The following is a 7,763-nucleotide window of genomic DNA, read 5'->3' as shown; positions in this document are numbered from 1 at the left end:
AAAGAGAGGTATTCTAAGCCTTAGCATTGCCTGGAGCCATTAGGCTGCCAGATTTATGACCTTGACGGTATGATACGCTCCTGTCTACTCCCACTAAATTAATACCAATATACAGAATAAGTCACCTATTTGTTGACAACATGAATTCAGTCTATTGTGTCCAGAAGTATTTTGTAAAAAACGAACTTACAATGCGCACACACTGCTAGAACATCCTGTTGCTTACACTATTTCAGAAGAATATCTTTTAGCAGAATAGTTGCATTTTCATGATGTTTCATTTAAAGTACTTTAGTAAAACTGTTATTTCATGTTCTTTTCATGGTATGGAATGGCTTTAAAATCAGGGCCTCGGTCTTTCATCATTGTTTTCCAAGTAGTGCTAGGAAGACTGGATTTGGATTATTGTGGGCACTTTACACTACCCCCCACCCTCCCTTCTGGCTGCCCCCACTATCCTTATTTAAGAAACTTCACACCTCATTCCCATATGCTTCTCTAAGCATCTAGTGGCTAGTGGGATTAGGCAGTGGCTGTAGTGGAGTGGCCATTTATTCCTCAAGTTCAGATGCAGGTGCAGGCCCCTTTTTCAATAACTCCCTGGGCTCCTGGACACACCTAGGGAAGATACATTTCTCAGCTTTCCTGTTTCAAAATCTCAAGAAGGCCACACCTGATGAGGCAGAGGCAACTGAGAAAGTGTTCTGCAGCCAATTGAGTGGCCCTCACAGCCTAATAGCACACAACTTCTCCAAAAGACCCACCTTCTGTGGGGGACACCTCCCTGATATCACAGAATGCTCCAATTCCATTGGGGTGGTTCTTTGTCCTTGGACTCCTCCAGCTGTTCATCTGTGTTGCCAAAGCTACTCTGAACTTCACTATGAGGGACACTGTCCATTTTAATAATCACAAGTAGCTTTGTTCTGTACTGTTTTACCCAATTTGGACCATGCATAGAAGCACCTGAGTGCTGACAGTGCAGCACTTGAAGACTTTGTTTGACAGGTAGGTCTGTCATAATGTGCTAATATAAATAGCTTTTGATGAAGCCTCTTTTTTTCCCCCTCTTGACATACCATAGGTAGAAGATCATGTAAGGAGTCAAATCTTGTGTTTAAGGTAAAAAAAAAAAAAAAACACATGTAATGCACCATATTCATTCTCAGATCTGAAGACCACCCGTCTGCTAGAAACCAATGAGTGGAAAAGGAGGAGTATTTTCAAACAACTACATTTACAACACATTTAATGGACTATATGAACAGCTATTTAATTTGTTCTAACAATGTACTGTCTGTTACAATATTAATGAAACTTTAGGGACTTATGGAAACAAATTCCACAAGCATGCTGTTAAAATGAGTTAAACTTTATTCTCAGAAGGAAAAGCAGCCAAAACAGCTCTTGGCATGTTCCATTTTCTCCCTACGGACTGAAAGAATTTAGGAACATTCTAATGTAAAATGAAGTGTGCATCAATGAATAACTGTACAATTTAACCCCATCTCACTAATCACACTACTTCTATGCTCCAACTAGGCCAGTAATAGCTGATGACAGATATAATTGCTACTTTTTCCCAAGTTCTTTTATTGCATGCAAGAAACCAGAATATTAATCTTTATACATAAAATGGATCTAAAACATGAAAACTAACTTTTTACTTAGGCTTTCAGACATGAACCTACATATACACCCCAAAAAAGTGATTCTATGCTTTTCAGATTAATATAGATACACCATATTGTCAAAAGTATTGGGAATCCTGCCTTTACATGCGCATTAACTTTAATGGAACTCCAGTCTTAGTCCGTAGGGTTCAATATTGAGTTGGCCCACCCTTTGCAGCTTTAACAGCTTCAACTCTTCTGGGAAGGCTGTCCACGGTTTAAGAGTGTGTCTATGGGAATGTTTGACCATTCTTCCAGTAGCGGATTTGTGAGGTCAGGCACTGATGCCAAAACTCGCTCATCCATATCTTTAGGACCTTAGTTTGTGCACTGTTCCAAATCATTTGGTGGAGGAGGGAATTATGGTGTGGGATTGTTTTTCATGGGTGTCAGCATACCAAGACATTTTGGAAAATGTTATGCTCCCAACTTTGGGGGAACAGTTTGGGGATGGTCCCTTCCTGTTCCAGCATGAGTGTGCACCAGTGCACGAACAAGGTCCATAAAGACATGGATGAGTAAGTTTGGGGTGGAGGAACTTGACTGGCTTGCACATAGTCCTCACCTCAACCCAATAGAACACATTTGGGATGAATTACAGCAGAGACTGTGAGCCAGGCTTTCTTGCTCAACATCAGTGCCTGACCTCACACATGTGCTTGTGGAAGAATGGTCAAACATTCCCACAGACACACTCCTATACCTTGTGGACAGCCTTCCTAGAAGAGTTGAAGCTGTTAAAGCTGTAAAGGGTGTGCCAACTCAACTGTGGAGTCTCTTTTTACTGTTTAAGATGTTTGCGTGAATTTTCTTGAGCTTTCTTGTCCCGATGTGTGCATTCATGAGTCTGCTATGGTCTCTCATCCTCCCTCATTGTTTGCCAACTCAACATTGACCCCTATGAACTAAGACTGGGATGCCATCAAAGTTCATGTGCGTGTAAAGGCAGGTGTCCCAATACTTTTGACAACATAGTGTATATAAATATATGGACAAAGCAGAGTAATTTGAAGTTAATATTAATACAGAATGTATACAGGTACTGTATACCTGACTAAAATAGAAAATCATATTATAAAGTACTGTATGATTATATTAATAATAAGAAAGGTCGGCAAGTAAGCTTTAGGAAACTAAGTAAAAAGGGCAAACACAATGATGCTAAACTATTGTAAAGGAACTATAGTGAAACTGCATACAGAAAACAGGCTGATTTGATTTTCTAATCTGACCTTTAGAAATTTGTTTAGTAGCTGGGACCAAAATGTTCCCTTTTCTTTATTCTAGTCTAGGGATCTATTTCCCCTACTATCTGTATTTGTAAATAGCTGTTGCTTCTTAACCTCCTTAGCGGTATTCCTGAGTCTGGCTCGGGGTGGAATTTCAGAACCAAAAGCGGTAACCCGGAGCCAGGAAGAGCTTACTTACCTTGTCCACAGTATCCTGCGATGTCTCCCCACAGTGTGAGCGGCTCATCCTCCTCTCGATTCATCACGGAGCTGGGGTCCGTTTCCTGCAAGCGTTGCGATACACGGGATGGAGAACTGCGCCAAATGCAAAAAGTGAAACACACACTATACATACAGTATACTGTAATCTTACAGATTACATTACTTGAAATGGATGTGAAATTATTTCACATCCATTTTGTCCCTAGTAGTTTGTCCTGTGCCCTGCGTGCAATTTTATATTATAAAAACTGTTCTTTCTGCCTGGACACTGGAGGTTGTCCATAGCAACCAAAACCGTCCCTTTACATCAAAAGTGGTTTTAGACCAACTAGAAAACAGGGATAATAAATTAGAATCACTACCAGAATTGAGCGATAGTGATTTGTGGGGAGATCCGTCATCAAACACTGAATGTAATGATAGCGACAATTCTGCAACTGAGCAAATTTCAGTGTTTTTGATTTGATTACATTATTGAATCATTTTTATTATTATTATTATATTATTAGTTGGTATAATTATTTATAATTATTTATTATATTATAATTTATGATTTTGTTTTTTTCAAACTTTATCATACCTGGGATGTTTACGAGACTCTGGTTTGGACAGATGTATGTGAGTTATTCCTAAGGCCGCGTACACACGCGCGGACTGTTCGCCCAACTTTGTCCGTCCAACAGTTTCGGCAAACAGTCCGCTCAAACTTAGCATGGACGGACATGGCCACACACGACGGACGAACAGTTTGCTGAAACCGTGCGCGATGACGTGAACGGCACGTACGACGGGACGAAAAATACGACGTCCTATACACTGCATTATAGCTTTCGGCATGAAAATCCTTTCTGAGCATGCGCGCAACTTTGTTTGACGAACAAGCCTACACACGGGCGGACTGTTCGCTCAAACAAGGTTTCAGCGGACAGTTTTACGGAATTTCCGAAAAACCTTGTCCGTCCAACTGTCCGCTGAAACTGTCCGCTGAAAGCCCACACACGAGCGGACTGTCCGCCCAAACACTGTTCAGCGGACAAAGTTGGGCGAACAGTCCGCACGTGTGTACGCGGCCTAAGAATTACAGGACTACAATATACAAAACGCAAAATTTCCATGCAAAATAATGGTACCGCTTATAGCACCTAAAATCTGAAATAATCATACCGCCAGGGAGGTTAATGTCACAGAAATATTTATGTACATCACTTCCTGTCTTTTTGTGGCTGGGTCAGAAACCCCAGAGGGAGGAAGTAGAAAGGGAGCGTCTAATGCCACATATCCTTCTATGGAAGGGCTGCTGCTGAATCCAGATCAGAATCCGGGATTATAAGGTAATTGTTCCTATATTTATTTGTTTAATTTTGTTGCCAATAGCTTCTGAGTGTGTATATACAGTAGATATATATATATACATACAGCGCTCGGCATAAATTAATACATCCCTTTTTGAAAAGATTTTAATCAATATCTCAATGAACACAAGAACAATTTTCAAAAACTACGTTTTATAGAACATTGGTTTATCTCCATTACATGAAAGTAGGGTTAATAATATAACTTAAATTACAATATCTTCAATTTTACTCTAGTTAGTTGATGCAAAAATGAATACACTCCACAACAAAAACTACTACAGTACATATAGTTGTAGCACTGACTCCCGAAGGAGCGTCTGGTTTGATTTGGGCCTGCACTCTTTTAATAATACCCCACTAACTTGGCTCTCTATCCCCTTGACAGAGCTGTGGTGTAATACAATATAATACAATGCAAGGTACCTGTATTATAACCTCAGGATCCACTGGCTCCACCTGCTGGGAGAAAACAGTACGCCACACAACTGAATGCTTAACCACTTCAATACAGGGCACTTAAACACCTTCCTGCCCAGACCAATTTTGAGCTTTCTGCGCTGTCGCACTTTGAATGACAATTGCGCGGTTTTCCCACAAATAGAGCTTTCTTTTGGTGGTATTTGATCACCTCTACGGTTTTTATTTTTTTGCGCTACAAATAAAAAAATACAGAAAATTTTGAAAAAAAAATGTTTTTTTTTGTTTCAGTTTCAAAACTTTGTAAATAAGTAAGTTTTCTCCTTCACTGATGGGCACTGATGGGGCTACACTGATGGGCACTGATAAGGCGGCACTGATGGGCACCAATGTGGCACCAATGAAGTGGCACTGATGGGCGGCACTGATGGGCGACACGGATGGGCGACACGGACGGACACTGATAGGTGGCACAAATTGGCACTGATAGCTGGCACGGATGGGCGGCACGGATGGGCGGCACGGATAGGCGGCACGGATGGGCGGCACAGGTGGGCATGGATAGGCGGCACAGGTGGGCACTCATAGGCGGCACAGGTGGGCACTCATAGGCGGCACAGGTGGGCACTCATAGGCGGCACAGTTGGGCACTCAGGCGGCACAGGTGGGCACTCAGGCGGCACAGGTGGGCACTCATAGGCGGCACAGGTGGGCACTCATAGGTGGCATCGGTGTTATACTATAGTAATGGATGCCAATCAGTGCCAAACAATAATGCATGCCAATCAGTGATGCCCATTGTGGGCACTGATTGGCATCCATTATGGGCACTGATTGGCACCCATTGTGCTGACTGGCATCCCTGGTGGTCTAGGGAGGATTATGACCTTTATTACGTTTTCCCTGGTGGTCTGGTGGCGTCCCTGGTGGTCCAGTGTGGGCATCCTCGGGGGGGGGGGGGGGGGGCTGTGCTGATAATCGATCAGCACAGACCCCCCCGTCAGAGGAGCAGCCGATCGGCTCTCCTCTACTCGCGTCTGACAGACGCGAGTGAGGGAAAGCCGATCACTGGCTCTTCTCATTTACACTGTGATCAGCCGTGATTGGACACGGCTGATCACATGGTAAAGAGTCTACGCCGGAGACTCTTTACCGAGATCGTAGTTGCCGGGTGTGAGACTGACACCCCGCAACAACGATCGCCGCGATGCACGCCCCCGGGGGCGCGCAGCGGCTCATAATCCTGATCACGTCATATGACGTCCGGTCAGGATTATGAAACCACTTTGCCGCCGTCAATTGCCTATAGGGCGGGCGGCAAGTGGTTAAACAACAGTGTATTTTACTGTGAAAATATTCAAAGAGGTGATTACAGTAATTGCACTGTCATCCCAACATGGAGGACAGTACAATGGAATTCAATATAAACAATATCAAACAATATACATATAGATAAATACCCAGGAGCTCCCCTTACTTTTTAAGCTATGCGTGAGATCTCACTTAAAGTACTTGGCCTTTGGTCTTCTTGTCTTCGCTAGCTAAAATTCCTTGTGATTTGTAATCCACAGTTTAAAGTAGGTTAAGTTGAGATAAAGGTGTTCCTGATATAACTTCAGTACTTATACTACAGGGCTTGGGATATCAGAGTAGGTAGACCTCAAGCCTGCTCAGTGTCAGTTGCTCTGCTCCTCCTCCGTGGAACTATGGATCCCAGTGAGACCTGTGTATGAGTCTAACTGCGTGTGAAAGTTAATAAACTGTGGGCCATGACCCGCTCACCAACTGGATCGGAGCTCCGTGTAGTAGCTTTGCTTCTCCATCAGCTGGTCCCGTCGCTCCATTCCACTCCACTGGGTGAGCCTGGTCCTCCAATGCTCAAATGAGTGTCTCTGGATCTCTCCAATCTGGTCACTGTCTCTCTGGCACTGTCAGATCACAAACAAGCGAGATTTGCGTTCCGCAAAGGCTGTGGGCCCTGTCTCCCAGAGGACCTTCACACAGATCCTCACAGGCTGGCCATGCGATCCCAAGAGACCTAAATGGCCACTCAGGGTCCTTTTATGTCCTACCCAGCATGTACTGCCAGAGAAAGTGTTCATGGGTAGGTCATCAAGCCTCCTGGGTAAAAGGGTCAACCTTCTGATCAAAACAACAGTCACTTTCTGTATATGTCTTTTCTGCTTTCTTCAAAGCAATAAACATTTAAGTTCAGTATCAGTATTTGGCTGGTAGATAGCGCCAAATACTAAGCCATATAAATGTCCATAGACTTTTGATTATTACATGGAAACACACATTAATAAACAAGCATGTCAGCGCTACATAGTATTTTGTATGACCTCCTTGATTTGTAAGGACAGCACTAAGTCTTCTAGTCATGGAATGAACAAGTTGGCGACATATTGCAACATCTATCTTTTTCCATTCTTCAAGAACAACCTCTTTTAGAGCCTGGATGCTGGATGGAGTGTGATACTCAACTTGTCTCTTCGGAATTCCCCATAGGTGACTGACTAGGTTCAGATTAGGAGACATACTTGGCCACTGAATCACTTATCACCCTATTCTTCAGAAATGCAACAGTGGCCTTAGATGTGTGTTTTGGATTACTGTCATGTTGGAAAAGTGCATGACAACCAAGGGCACAGAGTGATGGTAGCATCTTCTCTTTCAATATAGAGCAGTACATCTGTGAATTCATGATACCATCAATGAAATGCATCTCTCCAACACCAGCATCACTCATGCAGCCCCACATAAGAACACTGCCACCACCATGTTTCACTGTAGGCACCATGAATTCTTTGTACTCCTCACCTTTGTGAAGCTATCAATTCCAAAAACATTTATCACTCCAGAGTACA

Source organism: Lithobates pipiens, unplaced genomic scaffold (assembly GCF_037356315.1).
Source record: "Lithobates pipiens isolate NorthernLeopardFrog02 unplaced genomic scaffold, aLitPip1_a1.2 Scaffold_18, whole genome shotgun sequence".
Lineage (NCBI taxonomy): Eukaryota > Metazoa > Chordata > Amphibia > Anura > Ranidae > Lithobates > Lithobates pipiens.
The sequence above is the reverse complement of the archived record's forward strand: the minus strand, read 5'-3'. Positions refer to the sequence as shown.